The sequence below is a fragment of the Azolla caroliniana genome, unplaced genomic scaffold, assembly GCF_043228905.1.
Source record: "Azolla caroliniana isolate FFs.n. ecotype wild unplaced genomic scaffold, voAzoCaro1.0.p SCAF_7, whole genome shotgun sequence".
Taxonomy (NCBI): domain Eukaryota; kingdom Viridiplantae; phylum Streptophyta; class Polypodiopsida; order Salviniales; family Salviniaceae; genus Azolla; species Azolla caroliniana.
In genome coordinates, this window is record NW_028230442.1 from 10,084,763 (window position 1) to 10,102,346 (window position 17,584).

Here is a 17,584-nt window from a genome sequence, read left to right on the forward strand (position 1 = left end):
TTGGGAACAATTGACCGAGGATTATCCTCTAACGTCTTCATATAAGGCGTTATCGGAGTATTTTATTGCATTCAAGGATTGGGTTAGTATTGGTGGTTTTTCATTACGCTTTCATCATATGTAGAGCTTGTATAATAAAACTTGATGTCCTATTGCTTCTATTAGAAACCGTGTCGTGGCAAGAAACAAGGAGAAGTTAAGGATATACACGATTTCCCTACATCCTTCCTTGCAAATCTCGAGCAAGCTAGAAAAGAAAAGGATCATCGCTTAGTCAAGGCGTACGAAATGGAGGAAGATGGCTCCTTTAAAAAATTTAGCTACAAAAAAGATATTATGAGAGATCTTTACTACAATGTGGTTTGCGGCGATGTCATCGACTTGATCCAAAAAGTGCCAAAGAAGGAATATACGTTAATGATTGCGGATATTCCTTACAGATTTCGAATGGTTGGGTCATCATACGACGAGGAACCGTTTAGGTTTAAACAGTTGGAGAAGATGGTCAAGGATTTCACTGAGCTAACGACTGCATCCTTGTGGCAAATAGTTGTCTTTCATAGTATGGACCAAGGGTACTCGGTAGCTCAAGCTTTGAGATCTCGTTGCCATGGCATCGAGAAACTTGCATGGTAAGGATTATTTATAGGTGTCATTCACTATATTGCATTTCTTAAGGTTGTTCAATCTATTCTTAACTCGATGTATTATTTTTTATAGGATAAAAACCAATGTAAATAGAGGGCCTACTTTTCGGTTCGTTAATGCCATTGAATATATCACGGTTGGCTACTTCGTTGAAATTAAGAAACAAAGAATCAAGGAGCATTCTAATGAAGTGGGAGGTTCAAATCTGCTGGTATATCCAGCAGTGACACAGAAAGTGGGACATGTCACCACGATAGAACGGGGACTTGTCGACCCATATCAAAAACCTTAGCGACTTATGATGCGCTTGATCGAGATGTTTTCTATCGAAGGAGACTGGATATTAGATCTCTTTTCTGGCACAGGTATTCCTCGAACTAGGGTAACGATCTTGAGATAACCAATACCGAATCTTTTTTGTTTGACAACTAATTCTTCTTGTTACTTTCTTCACAGGAACGACGTCTGCATGTGCATTGAAGCTCTTTAGAAATATAGTTGCATTGGAGAAGGACGAGGAGCAGGTTATATTTATAAATATGAGGATTAAGGCTTTGTAGGAGTGCCCAAACCAGGATGAGGAGGTCGGTGCAAAGAACCTCGCTAATACATAAAGGTTTCAACCTGCTTCGCGAGAGCCTATTCCTCCGTTAGCCAACGAACTGGGGGAGCTAATAGAGCTTGATGATGAGCTTATAGATGATATTTCGTTGGCTCGGCTAATAAGGGAAGTCAATGCACGTATAACTGAAGAGAGTTCTACACAAGATGATGAAGAAAATGACATTGATGAATTGATTGCTATGTAATAGACTCTATGAAGAAAATGACACTGACGATTTGTTTGGATTTCACATTATTAATACAAATTTTGGGTTTTACTTGGTGGATTCTATTCTTTATAATCTTCTATATGTTTCAATTTTATTTTTATATACTTGGTTAGTAGACTTATGGCATTGGTTTCACCGCGTGCATAGCTAACTACCAAATTTATGGAGAAACATGAATTAGTTTAAATTGAGGTTGATTTTGGTCCAAGCTAACCTTAACATAACATGGTCGTACAATTTTTTCCATGACTGTCCATGTTGTTATTATGGATCTTTGTCTTCTATTGTTAAAACTATTATGTTTCTATTCCATTGCTGCTTAGATTGTGTAGTGTGTTGATAATGGTTCCACTAGCGTTATCCGCATGTTTTTATACGCTTGTAGTTCCACTTGTGTTATCGTTCGGAGTTTGATCCTGTGTGAATCACCTAACCAATAGAGTAGATCAATTTTAAATACAGGTATGAAAGCCTTAATAGGTTTGTTATTTCCACGACATTATCCTAAAGTTCACTGCCTTACATTGTCCACAATTATATACATATGGTTTGATCCCATACGAACAAATTGAGGAATAGATTAGATCAACTTTAAATACAAGTATTGAATACTTTAATAAGTTAGTCATTCCAATCACATTATCCTAAAGTGCACTATCCTACATTGTCCACAATTATATACATGCACGTATGGGTCAAAGTATAAATTATAACTCATTTTATTAGTATGGATACAAGTACACCTCATATTTTTGTAAAACTTACCAAATTAATATAAGTCTTTAACTTAGTGTTTCCCTTGTCGCATTGTGACATATTGAGCCATTGTTGAACTTTATTACGCCTACATTAACTTATCAACACGTCCAAACTTGCATGATTTCTAATGATCTCCACTCGTAGACCTATCATGTATTTTTATATTTGCAAATTCTAATCAAGTTGTGGAACATGTGATACTAGTGCATCCAATTTTTGTAGAGAGAGTGTATTTGGATAGTTTCAAGAAGATTCTACAAGTGGAATGCGCAATCCTTCCACTAGTGAACGCGAACGTGTTTTAGGAAAAAATGGTTTGATAAAGAATGTCGTGAACCTCGAAAGTGTCTTATGGTTTTGGATGTAGTTAAGGATAAAGAGAATTACAAAAAGCATTGGCATGAGTATAAAAGGCTTATTCAAAGAAAGAGAAAAATATGGGAAGTTACTCAACAATTTATCCAAACGCAAGAGAAAGCACATGCATGTGCTAAATTTTGGGGAAATCTAAAGGGGAAACATGTTGAGAGTTATAGTGACTTAACTCTTCACAACTTGTCTATGCGTTGTAAGAATTTATATGAGTTATCTCTTGCCGAAAAGATGATGTGTTATGGTTGTATTTCACATATGCCTCCCTTCTTTACAATTGAAGATATATGCATAGGACTTAAGAAATTGGCCTCTCAAAAGGCATGTGATCTTCAATGTATAAAGGCTGAAATGCTCAAATGGACGGGAAAGGAAGCACATGTATGGATAAGCGATATGTTTCATAATGCATTGCAACAAGGTATGTCGTACGATTGGACTACAAATTGGATCAAACAATTACATAAAGGTGGAGATGTAAATAATGTAAACAACTATCGAACCATCATGGTTGGCTCATTAATGGCAAAACTGTTTGGATGTATAATGGAATCAAACATAAGTGTATGGACTGAAAAAAATGGTAAGAGAGCTTATGGACAAGCTGGCTTTCGAAAACACCATAGCACCATTGATCACCTTATCACCCTTTGAGTATTAATGAAGGAAAGTCGCCTTAGAGGTAAAGGTTTATATTGCTGCTTTGTAGACTTCAAGAAAGCTTTTGATATGGTACCTCGTGAACATCTTCAGAGGCAAATGGAAGAACTTGAGGTGTCAAGTGAATATATGGTTGCAATTTCTCGAATTTATGACAAGGTTATATGTTGTGTGTGCATGAGAGATCAACTTTCAGATTTTTAAAACAGCACTATTGGTGTTAAGCAAGGATGCCCACTCTCACCAACACTATTTGGTCTATGCATTGATAAATTGGAAGAAATGGTTACCAAGTTTGCAAAGGAAGAATGTGTTAAAGAAGTTGCCATTGGGAATGTTGTGATTATGCTTTTGTTATATGCAAATGATGTAGTGCTTTTTGCAAATACTTTAGGAGATGCACAAAAGCTTATGAAGGCATTGGAAAATTTGTGCATGCATACTAAATTAAGTGTCAATAGCTCTAAAACAAAGATTATGTTTGTGAAGAGCCAAAAAAGAGATAAACCCTACATTATGTACAACAATGAGGCACTTGAATGTGTGGAAACTTCAAATATCTTGGCCTTGAAGTTCCTTCAAATCATAGATGGAATGAATTTGCTACACGCCGCTTAAAGGCGGGGTAAGCGAGCATACTATGTATTTCAAAACACATGCAATCTTGGAGATATTAAGTGTTGGGTCCTCAAGAAATATCTTTTCAACACTTTGGTGACACCAGTTCTTCTCTACGGTAGCATCCCTAAATCTATGTGGAAAGAGTTTGAAAATGTCCAAAAACATTTTCTTACAAAGTTTCTACAAGTTAAGAAACAAACGCCCTACACCCTCCTCCTTGAGACGGGATCGCTTCCCATTGAGATCATGGCCATGGAAAGGGTTGTTGAATATAGGCTTAAGGTTCAAAAAAGTCCCTCACATTGACTTCCTAGAATTGCGTGTGAAGCAAGCCAAAAGATCCAAAATTTTGTGTTCTGGTTGGATGTAAGATATAGAAAAATGGTTTGGTAGATGGGATGCGAGACACTTGCTTCATGATGCATCATTAGATTCCTCTGTAAATGAGGCCTTTTTGCAACGCCAATGTATCATGACATGGGACAAATGTGGAGGCTCACGCTTCACACATTATACTACACATGTTGCACCTAACTACAAAACCATATTCTTTGCGGAACGGGGAAATCGTACACATCGATACATGTTAGAGCCCATACCATTATCTACCATTCGAACCATTGCTTCCATGAGACTTAGCTCACATGCATTGCGATGTGAAACAGGGTGTTGGGGCACAAGTGATGAGAGTGGTCGGCTATGCACACTTTGCCCTAAACAAGTTCATGAGTCTGAGTATCACACTTTGATACAATGCTCTGCCTTTGATCATATTCGACCATGCTTTCCACATCTCTTCGACCGAGCCCAATCCTTGCATGAATTCCTCTCACAACCACAATCTGCACTATCGATTCCAACATTCATTGGTAAAGTTCTTGAACATCGAGAGTCACTACTCACTTTCACACGTATCACGTGAAATGTAATATTTTTGGTCTCATAGGTCATATTTGACCTCCGAAGACGATAATATAATCTCTCTCTCTCTCTCTCTCTCTCTCTCTCTCTCTCTCTCTCTCTCTCTCTCTCTCTCTCTCTCTCTCACACACACACACACACACTCGACTTGATAGTTTGAACCAAAATTTTCTTTCCTTCCTCATTTCTTTCTCTTCCAAGAACCTTAATAAGTTTCCTTCTTTCTTTTCCTCTTCCCTCATAAGTTATGGAGTCCATGAGCAAACGGGGAATATATGTGCATCCTTTCTGAACTCGACATGCTCACGAATAAATTTGTGGCATTAGGGCAAGAAAATCAATGGCTACTCAAGGACCTACAACACGTGAGTACCGAGAAAGTGCAACAATATGAAAAGTTGTCACAATAGGTTCGCCAACTCGAGGCTACTATATTATCATTACTGGACCAAGCATTGAGGGTTCAAAACTACCCCAAAGAACCGAAGATTAGCCTCCCTGCTAAGTTTGATGGTACGAGGTCTCTATTTCGAGGCTTTTTGAATCAAGTACGTTTGGTTATTTAGTTACATCCTAATCGGTACCCAATGAAAGTTGCTCGTGCAGGATTAGTAGGAACCTTGCTAAGTAAGTAGTATAACACTAGCATGTTTTGCACCACACCTCGAGAAGAAATCACCATCGTTGGAGGATTTTGAGGCGTTTGTTAAGGAGTTTCAAGCTAGCTTCGGAGACACCGACAACACTAGGACAACAATAAACAAGATTCAAAGGCTCCGACAAGGAGATCATCCCGCATCGGCTTACGCAGCCGATTTTTGTCTCTTGGCATGCGATATCCCTTGGGATGAGGCGACTCTAATGGATCAATTCCATCAAGGTTTGCGTAATCATGTCAAAGATCTTCTTACCTTCCATGAAGATCTGACATCTCTTACAGAGGCAATTAGTCGAGTTGTGCGATGTGATAATCGCCTATTTGAGCGATGTTCGGAGCGCCAACAAATGTTATGCCGCCAACCGGAACAAACGTACACTTCTGTAGTCGCAACGCCTCCACAAGTTTCTAGACCCATCACGAGGGATGGCACAACTTCAATGGAAATAGAGTCAACACAACGTTAGGGGCCCTTATCGGATGTTGAGAAGCAACAACGTCGAGCACACCGTTTATGTCTATATTGTGGGGTTCCAGGATATATAGCCGTGAACTGTCCACATAAACCTAGACGTCAAGTATACCAAGTAAGTGCACAAGAAAACCCTACTTCAAGCTCCATTATTACTTCTAATAACATAAATAAGCCTAATAGTTCATGCCATGAGAATAGATTCAATGTCTTGAGCCAATTAGAGGATGTGTTAAACGAGTAAGTGTGGCCAAAATAGGAGCCATTTGGTTGGACCATCCTAGATATGTAGAGTTAGTTCCTAGTCGTGGTTCCATTTCATCAAATCAAGCTAGTTGAGTTTTTTCTACACAAGTTGAGCTTAGCACATCTACATGTCATCGAGTCCTAGCCTCTGCCCTCCTAGATTGTGGAGTTAACTCTTGCTTCATGGATTGTGAGTTTGCATTGACACAAAACATCGTCTTGAATAAGCTCCCGAACCCAGTAGCCATAGAAGTCATCGATGGCCGTCCCATAGCATCAATTGATATAGTCGAAGATTCCGAGCCAATTCGTGTAGTTCTTGGTGATTTGGCAAGCATAATCTCTTTCAACATTATTCGTAGTCCAAAACACCCATTAGTTCTAGGTCTCCCTTGGTTTGAACTACATAACCCGAAGATTGATTGGATGAAAAGAACAATTGAGGAGTCCTAAGAAAAAAGAACTACACTCGCATCCCTCAACACTCCGATATTTGATACTGGATCCCATAAGCTATCAACTATCTCTCTCCATCAGTTACATGAGGAAGGGTGGAATGAGGACATGTTCGTATTTGTGATCGTAGCAACTCCATCAAGCCCATCACCCGTCTTATCGAAGCCAGACGTCCAATTACCAAAAAAATACAAAGAGTTCTTAGACGTCTTTGATAAGGTGAAGGCAAATACAGTGCTAGAGCATAGGCCATATGACTTCCCTATTGACTTACAACCAGGGAAAGAACCGCCATGGGGGCCAATTTATAATCTCTCACCTGTAGAGCTAGAGATTTTGCGGGAATATATCGATGAGAACCTGTCAAACGGATTCATCTAGCATTCTAGATCCTGTACTGGTGCACCTACAGTCTTTGTTAAGAAGAAAAACGGGTCTCTTCGGTTGGTCGTGGATTATCGAGGGCTGAACAAAGTGACTATCTAGAATAAATATGCTTTACCATTGATCTCGAACCTTTTGGAAAGTCTCCGTGGAGCAAAATATTTCACAAAATTGGACCTTCGCGGTGCATATAATCTAGTTCAAATTCATCCAGGGGATGAATGGAAGACTGCTTTTCGCACTCGCTATGGACATTTCAAGTATACCGTGATGCCATTCGATCTCACAAATGCACCAGCAGTTTTCCAACATATGGAAAATGATATTTTTCAAGATTTTCTTGATATCTTCACTATAGTTTACCTAGACGACATTTTGATCTACTCGAAGACTAAAGAGGAGCATGATAAACATGTTCGTTAGGTATTACGTCGACTACGAGAATATAGTCTCCATGCAAAATTAGAAAAGTATAGTTTTGGCCAGAATCAAGTGGAGTTTTTGGGGTATGCTGTATCATCAACTCGTACCTCTATGGATCCAATGAAGGTTCAAAAATTTTTAGATTGGCAAACGCCCCTTTTAGTGCAATGTTTTCTTGGGTTTGCAAATTTTTATCATAAATTCATTAAAAATTATTCCAAGGTCGTGCTTCCGCTCACCCAACTCACACTCAAAAATCAACCATTCATATAGAGTTCAGAGTAACCGAGGCATTCGAAAGTTTAAAATGAGCATTTACAATAGCCCCAAAACACGCTTCATCCTTGAAGCTGATGCGTCCGACTTTGCATTACGAAGTTTTCTATCGCAGACTGGAGCTGACAAGCAGCTAAATCCTATTGCTTTTCATTCCCGAAAATTTGAAGCTGTAGAGATTAACTACGAGATCCATGACAAAGAGCTTCTGGCAATAGTGGATTCTTGTCAACAATGGTGACATTTTCTGGAAGGTTCTTCTCAACACATCATTGTCTACAATGATCACAAGAAACTGACATATTTCCAAAATGCTCGAGTCTTAAGTCGACGACAAGCTCATTGGGCGCAATTTTTTACTCACTTCGACTTTGTAATCATATATCTCCCAAGGATGCAGCAAGGAAAAGCGGATGCTCTTTCTTGACGCTCTTATATGGAACTTCGTCCAGGAGAACCAGTTTTTGAGCATAAAAAACAAATCCTTTTGGGTCCTAATCGCCTACAATTAATGGCAGTTCATTCCATAACCACACTTGGGGATTCCACTCTTCTTGATTCCATTCGAGATCATATGGCTACTGATGTGTTCGCAAAAGATGTTTTGGATCATATCATCCCAGATCGTGCTTCTTGCTCGCAGACGCAAAACCCCCATACTGACTATAGTCATTCTATTGGCATGGTGGTTTTCTGTTTCGACAAAACCTATTGTATGTTCCTGATGGTCCCCCACTCTTGCAAGACTTACAACATTGCCATGATACACCAATGGTTGGACATTTTGGAGTCGCCAAAACTCTAGAATTAGTTTCTTGACGATATGGGTGGCCTCGACTTCGTCATTTTGTGAAGAAATATGTTCATGGTTGTGATACATGTTGTCGATCAAAGAGTCCTCCACACCGATCATATGGTTTACTACAACCACTTCCAATTCCTGAAAATCCTTGGAAGTCTATATCCTTGGATTTCATTGCCGATCTCCTAGTTTCGAGGGGTTTCCATACCATTCTAACCGTGGTCAATCGACTTACCAAGATGACACATTTCTTCCCATGTACAAAGTCTATTACTAATCAAGAGATAGTTGATCTAGTTATGTGGGAGGTATTCAAGCATCATGGTCTTCCAGACAATATTATTAATGATCGAGGTTCACAATTAATCTCAAAGTTTTGGAAGCACATGTTAAAACTTCTCTAAGTTTCGGCTACGCTTTATTCGGGCTATCATCTAGAGACTAATGGCCAAATCGAGCGTACCAACCAGACTTTGGAGCAATATCTTTGTTTTTTCATCAACTATCAACAAGATGATTGGGTTGATTTTTTGCACTTGGCTAAATTCGCTTATAACAACTCGATCCATTCTTCTACAGGATATTCTCCATTTTTCACAAATACGGGTTCTCATCCTCGTTGGACGATGACTAAACACCCCGGAGTTCCTATCAACCCTATTATTATGGATTGTCTTAGTCGCCTCCAAGAAATTCACGCTACCATACGATGACTGAACACCTCAGAGTTCCTATCAACCCTGCTGCTATGGATCGTCTCAATCGCCTCCAAGAAATTCACTCTACCATTCTCCACAATTTGCGTGATTCTCAAAGTACATACAAGAGGATTGCGGACCGTCATCACCTAGACTCCTCAAAAAAGTTTCATGTTAGGGATCGTGTATGGCTTATACAACACAACATCAAGACCACTAGGCCTTGCAGTAAAATAGATTACCAACGCTTTGGCCCGTACGAGATCACTGGTAAGATAAGCGATGTTGCATTTCGTCTTGGCCTCCCTCCTCACATGCATATTCACCCGATGTTTCATGTCTCCCTTCTCGAACCTTACACCACAAGTTCAATACCAGGTCGTCTTACAACTTCCCCACCACCTCTAGAGTTTTTGGAAGGACCGGACTTTGAGGTTGCTGCCATTCTCGATTCCAAGATCGTGCGTAACAAGTTTGTTGAGAGACAAGCTCAACATCGGCTAGATCGGCTGAAGAAGCCGAGGACCGGATCGGTTGGGACCGATCGGTTAGGCCGAGTGCGTAAACCGGGAGTCATTAGGAAAGATATTCGGTGAGGAATATATTTGGGAGTTAGTGTAGGAGCTCTCAATGAGCATTGAAGTACTGTCACTACTTCGGTTAGTCCTTCTAGGACTTGTATAAAAGTGTTCTCTGAGCACGTCTTATGTACAGACTGAGTATTATTGTTGAATATAGTTTTTGTGTCTTCTCTCTCACTCTCTCTGTCTCTCCCGCGTATACCGTGTAAGCTCAAGCTCTCCATTAAACCTGAGTTTCCTTCCTTCTGTTCGGTCTTAATACCTGCTTCCGCACGCTACTTTTTACATGGTATCAGAGTGCAAGGGTTGAGAACCTCTCTGTAGCCGACACAGCTTGACGAAGAAAAACGAGAAGAACGATGGATAGAGGCATGGCGAGCTCGCTTCCAACAGAGAAGCTCGACAGAATCAACTACGCGTCTTGGTCCTACAAGATACACCAATACCTGCTCGGGCACGGCTACTGGAGTTATGTCGAAGGAGCTAATGACGCGGCACCCGAATCGACACACAGAGACTTCCCGTCGTGGGAGTAATCGGCGAGCAGGGTATTGTACTACTTCGCGTCGTGTGTGGGCGAACAACTATTGAGCTATGTTCGGGATGCAAAGATGCCGAAGGGTGCGTGGGAAAATCTGAAGAAGAATTTCGCCGCGAGCACCACAGCCAGGAAGCTTCAGCTCCGACAGGAGTTCAACAACCTACGACAACGCCACTTGTCGGTGGCGGACTATACCTCGAAGATCAAGGATATCTGCGATTCCCTCACCTCCATAGAGGTGAACATCGAGGAGAGCGAGATGGTCCAGATCTGTCTCGGAGGTTTAGCGTCGAAGTTCGGAGCGTTCCGAACGGCTGTGTGTACCCGGGAGAATACGCCATCCTTTTTCAACTTACAGTCGTTGCTCCTGGTAGAGGAGAATCACGCGGGTGCGTCGACGAGCACACACACCGACAGCAAGATGTTGTACACGGAGGAAGAAAGGCCCCGTGGTCGTGGCGGACGAGGCGAGTCGGTACGCAATGGAAGCGGCCGACGAGATCAAGGAAGATGGCACCGAAGTGATGCCGACAGCAACTTCGGACCCTCCGGAAACAGGGGGAATCGAAGCGATGAGAACCAGCAAGGGAAGGCCATCGCCGAGTGCTAGTACTATGGCAAGAAAGGCCACAGGGAAAGTCAGTGCTGGAAGAAGCGCACCGATTCGGAGAGAACCGGTTCCAGAAACGGTTGCGAACATACCGACAAGGGTAATCGGCAGCGATCACACTACGCCCAAGACTCTGGGAGAGTCGGAGAAGGGTTTGTCTTCAGGATGAGACACGAAGCAAACTGAATGAAACAGACCACCCCGAGATCGCACGAGGTGTGGTACGTAGACTCCGGCGCGTCAAACCACATGACGAGCCATAAGGAGTAGTTCTTGAACCTTGAAAAACCGATACAACCTAGAGTAGTCGCAACTGGAGACGACACTCCGCATCCGATCGCGAATGTCGGAGAAGTTCCCCTTAGCCATGTCGGGCAGAAAGGGAAACTCATGAACGTGTTGCACATTCCGACAATCACGAAGAACTTGGTCTCGGTGGGACAGATCATCGACCAAGGGATGGAGGTTCGGTTTACACACCTCGGGTGCTTCATTGAGGAAGAAGGCCGTGTGATTGCGCAAGGGCGCAGAGACGGGAGGATGTTCATCCTCGACTCCACTAACGGCGGCACCGCAATGTTCGCGAAGGGAAGAAAACCGAGTCGGACATCGACTTGTGGCATAGGCGGATAGGCCACATCAACTACCAGCGGCTTCAAGATCTGCAATCGAAACAGGTAGTGTTCGGATTGCCCAAATTTAGTGGCCGAAAGGCACAAATTTGTGAAGCCTGCCAGCTCGGGAAGCAACACCGACTTCCTTTCCCCAACGAGCAAAACTGGAGCCGGAACAAGCTCGACCTTATACACTCCAATGTATGGGGGCCGGCACAAAACGTTAGTCTTGGCAGGAGCCGATATTTCGTCTCCTTCATCGACGACCACACGCGGCACATGTGGATCTACCTCATTGAGAGGAAGAGCGAAGTCTTCGACCGTTTCCGGGACCTCAAAGGGTTCGTGGAAGCCGAAACAGGACGAAAGATCAAGTGCTTGCAGTCGGATGGCGGGAAAGAGTTCTTTTCCGGTCAATTCAACGGTTACCTACAACAAATGGGAATTCGCCGCGAATGCAGTTGTAGATACACGCCAGAGCAAAACGGCGTGGCCGAGAGGAAGAATCGGTCAGTTGTGGAAGCGGCACGGGCAATGCTGGAGGAGAAGAGCTTGCCCAAGTTCTACTGGGCCGAGGCAGTAAGGACCGCGGTATACATCCAGAACCGGATTGGAGACAAGGTGTCGGCGCACGAGCTATATTTCGGAACGAAGCCGAACTTGTGACACTTGAGGGTGTTCCGTAGAATTGCGTATGTGCATATACCAAAGGAGAAAAGGAGGAAGCTGGACGGAAAGGCCGAGAAATGCATCTTGGTCGGTTACTCGGACGAGCGAAAGGGTTATAAGTGTTATAACCCTTGCACCAAACAAGCACGTGTCAGCCGCGACGTTGTGTTTGACGAGTCCACGTCCTGGTACCTGCCCCGGACTACGAACCTCGACTCCAATCCGAGCTCGGACGATGAGGTCAGCGAGGCCGAGATGCCTCCGGATGAGCCCGAAATCGAGATCCGCGAAGAGAGTCCGATTTCACTCCGGTTAAGTAGACCGATTGGACGACTGAGTCGGTACGACCAGTCCGATGAAGAGTCGGCGAGTAGTGGAGACCCGGCCGTGCATTCCCCGCACAGGAAGCCGAGAAGACGTCTTATGCGCAAAGAGAAAGGGAAGAAGAAGGTGTCGGATTCCGGCACGGAAAGGAACGAGTCAAACCGATGCGAGTCCGACTCTGAGGGAACCGGTGACGAGTCTTTAAAGATGAAGACCGCGTCAACCGAGAAGGCCTCGACATCGGCTAATGTGAGATTACGCCGATCTACCCGCCAGAAGAATCCTGTTTTGCAGTTCGAATACAACGAGTACATGGCACATCATTGTGCGTACATGACCCGTGTAGCGGAAGTGCGTGAGCCGGAGAGTTACGCAGAAGCGGCGAAGGACGCGAATTGGCGCGCCGCGATGGAGAAAGAGATGCACGCATTGGCGGAGAACGAGACCTGGGACCTGGTTGATGCACCGAAGGGTGTGAAGCCGATCGGGTGTAGGTGGGTGTACAAAGTCAAGTACAACACCGATGGCTAGTGGCAAAGGGCTACGCACAGAAACACGGCATCGACTACGATGAGACGTTTGTGCCGGTCGCGAAAATGACGATCGTCCGTGTTTTGTTCGCAGTAGCCGCGGCCAAGGCGTGGCACCTACATCAGATGGATGTAAAGAATGCGTTCGTACAAGGTGACCTTGAGGAACAGGTGTACATGGTACAGCCCCCTGGATTTCACTCTGGAACGAACTCCTTGGCAATATGCCGACTGAAGAAGTCCCTTTACGGACTGAAGCAAGCCCCGCGTGCTTGGAACGCGAAGATCACGCAACGACTGCGTCGGTTGGGCTTCGTCACGTCAAAATCGGACTCTTCCCTGTTCATCCGGAAAGGTCGACTCGGACCGGTTAGTATTTTACTGTATGTTGATGACTTGGTCATCACCGGCGCCGACCTAGGTGAAATCCACCGCGTGAAGCTCCAGCTTGCGGCATCGTTCGACATGAAAGATCTAGGGGACCTTCATTACTTCCTCGGGATCGAAGTGATCCGTACCCCCGAAGGCATATTGATTAGCCAATGTCATTACGTGTTGACTATGCTCTTCAAACTCGGGATGGCCAACTGTAAGTCCATGTCGACTCCTCTGGACAGAACCGTCAAGCTTCGTCCCGATACGGGAAAGGTATGCGACCCGACGAGGTTCCGACAAATTGTCAGTAGCCTCATATACTTGACCATCACCCGACCCTACCTTAGTTATCCGCTCGGAGTGATCAGTCAATTCATGGCACGACCTACCGAGGAGCACCTTCAGTGAGCGCAACGCGTACTTCGGTACATAAGCGGCACTAAGGACCGCGGATTGCTATATCGGACCGGTGCAGCCGCGTAGTTAGTCGGCTACACCGATGCTGATTGGGCTGGCAACGCCGCCGATCGCCGATCCACGTCCGGATACGCGTTCTCCCTCGGGAGTGCCGCGATCGCGTGGAGCAGTAAGAAGCAGCCGACAATTGCACTGTCGAGCACCAAAGCTGAGTACCGAGGAGCGGCTGTTGCGACATGCGAAGCCATATGGTTGAAGCGGCTTCTTAAGGACCTGCAAGAGGAGGTGTCAGATCCGACGACGATCTACTGCAACAACCTCAGCAGCATCCAGCTCGCGAGAAACCCTGTTTTCCACGCACAGACCAAGCACATTGAGGTGCACTACCATTTCGTCCGTGAGCGTGTCCTTTCCAGTGAAGTCGAACTTCAGTACGTGCCGACGGATCAACAGACTGCCGACATCTTCACAAAGCCGCTTGGTCTGGACAAGTTGCGGCAATTCTCAGGTGCGCTCGGGTTGCGTCACCTTGACGTGCCGAACTTGAGGGGGAGAACAGTCCCGAACGACCAAGCAAGGCAGCAGGAAAGGAGCGGACACCGCGACACCGAGTCGGTTGACAAGTTCGACATCGGATCGGCTGAAGAAGCCGAGGGCGGACCCGCGGAAAAGTTCGGAAGCAGACAGAAGGGGAGCAACCGAAGGAGAGAGCCGAAGCCAACCACGCATGGGGAAGATGACGACATCGAAGGTGAGAAGACCGAAGACGAGTTGGAGACAGCCAACTCGGACGAGAGCGAAAACTGATCGGAGGTAGCCGAGTCGGTCCGAATGTTTGATTCAGATACGCTGAATCAACCGAGGCCCAAGCAGAAGAAAAGGCAACAGGAGAAGCGTCAACACCGCAACAGCAGAAGAGCTAATAAGGGCCACATGAGCAAACAAGCCGACCGGAAGGGTCGAACCGCGCGGAGTCGAACAGGTCGAGGAGCGCGAGCAAGGCGTGAAGCCAGGAGGAACCGGAGCTGTGAGCCCAAGGATCCCGAAGAGCCTCGAGTTGAGCTTGAGGGGGAGTGTTGAGAGACAAGCTCAACATCAGCCGGATCGGCTGAAGAAGCCGAGAACTGGATCGGTTGGGACCGATCGGTTAGGCGGAGTGCGTAAACCGGGAGGTTGTTAGGAAAGATATTCCGTGAGGAATATATTTGGGAGTTAGTGTAGGAGCTCTCAATGAGCATTGAAGTACTATCAGTAATTCGGTGAGTCCTTCTAGGACTTGTATAAAGGTGTTCTCTGAGCACATCTTATGTACAAACTGAGTATTATTGTTGAATATAGTTTTTGTGTCTTCTCTCTCACTCTCTCTGTCTCTCCCGCGTATACCGTGTAAGCTCAAACTCTCCATTAAATCTAAGTTTCCTTCCTTCTGTTCGGTCTTAATACCTGCTTCCGCATGCTACTTATTACAAAGTTCTATTACTTGGTCGATTGGTTAGGCTATACACCCAATGATCGAACTTGGCAACCTGCAACAAATCTTATCAACGTTGCGGACATGCTCACCGAATTTCATCGACAATATCCTCATAAGCCAGGTCCCAATGATACATGTTGTCGAAGAAGATGGATAGTGTCATGATGACACTCATACATGATTTGGGTTTACAAGGATTCGAACCCACAACCTTGTTATATACGTGTCGAATTCTTAGCCATTGTAATGATATATTTATATGTATAACAAATTTATAAATTATATAGAATATTATAAAGTATTCTAGAGTATTGTATGTTCTAGAATATTTTAGCATACTCTTTATTCTAGGACTTTCTAGAATACCCTATTAGGACTTATAAATATGCATCTAATAATCAGGGATGAACCACTTTGGTTCAACATCATTTTAGAGCTCCCTTGTTGTTTACTCATTGTAATCCATCTTATAGTGCAATATATTATCTTTACAATACTCTCTCTCTCTCTCTCTCTCTCTCTCTCTCTCTATCTATCTATCTATCTATCTCTACCTCTCTCACTGTCTTGACAGTACTCTCTCTCTCACTGACTCACTCACTCTATCTCTACCTCTCTCTTTGTATTGATAGTTATATTATCTTGACAATACTCTCTCTCTCTCTCTCTCTCTCTCTCTCTCTCTCTCTCTTGACAATACTCTTGACAGTATGCTTTCTCTCTCTCTATCTCTCTCACTGTCTTGACAGTTATATTATCTTTACAATACTCTCTCTCTCTCTCTTGACACATTTGACCTCCGAAGACGATAATATAATCTATCTCTCTCTCTATCTATCTATCTATCTATCTCTCTCTCTATCTATCTATCTATCTATCTCTCTCTCTCAGTCTTGACAGGAGCAAGGTCACCTCGTCTGCAAGTTGAAGCAAAGCTTATATGGTCTAAAGCAAGCACCGTGAATGTGGTATCATAAATTTAATACCTAAATTCACCAGCTCGGTTCCGGCTGGTCGGACTCCGATCCATGTATGTATATCCGACAAGTAGCAAACGAGTCCCGGATCTATCTGATCCTATATGTCGACAACATACTCATCGCAAGCAACGATCGAGCCGAAATTGGAAAGCTGAAACGGAGCCTTCACGAGAAATTCGCGATGAAGGAGCTCGAACAAGCCCGCCATATATTAGGCATGCAGATAGAGCGAAATTGGATGGCAAAGATCCTTTGACTCTCCCAGTCAGACTACATCTGGAAGGTGTTGAAGCGATTCAACATGGAGAACGCGAAGCTAGCACCAACTCCGTATTCACCTATGGCGGCAGATTCATATCCTGCACGTCGAAGCTTTAAGACTGTACAACCCTTTCGATAACAAAGGCCGAGTATATAGCTGCTTCGGAGGTAACGAAGGAAGCGATCTGGCTACATCGACCGTCGCCGATTTTTCGGCCAGAAGCCAAATCGACCATCCGGCACCAACCCTGCATTGAGACTCATAGAGCGCAATACACCTCATTCGGAGTCCGGTTTATCATGCCAAAACAAAGCATATTGAGGTGTAGTACCATCACATCTAGGAGGTTGTAACAAAGAAAACTGAAGTCCGGAAGATAGATACCGAGGTGAATATTGTTGATAGCCTGACGAAGCCACTCCTAGAACATCGCTTCGGAGCACTAAGAGAGCATATGGGACTACGACAAGCGACCAAGTAACAAAGAGCCGAACGAATAGATGCAACAAGTACAAGTTGAAGACCTATCAAAGATCTAGTGAGGAGCATAGGAGCGAGTGCAAGGAGAGATTTGGCTAAGGATGACTAGAGGCTGAAAGCCAGAATCAAACACCATCCGATCCAAACGAACGAGCCTATCTGGACACCATCCGATCCGGACTATCCAAATAGTACCAGATTCAGTCACTGACCGAATTAGGCCATATTCAGATGTAACCTCTTCCGATTTGGCCATAAGTCGATCCATTTGTAATTATACGACTATAGCTTTAGATTCAAATTGTAATCTAGGTTTACGGGGGAATTTGTTGGCATAAAAGGGTGACTCTACCCACTTGTACCTCTAGTGTGAACACACGACCTAATTAGGGCTTAGCTATATAAAGCCCAACTAAGTCATTGAGAGCATGTGAGATTTTTGGAGGGAATAAGCAAGTCTGTCTTTGAGCCTAACTGAGTACAACTGTTCATGCTTCT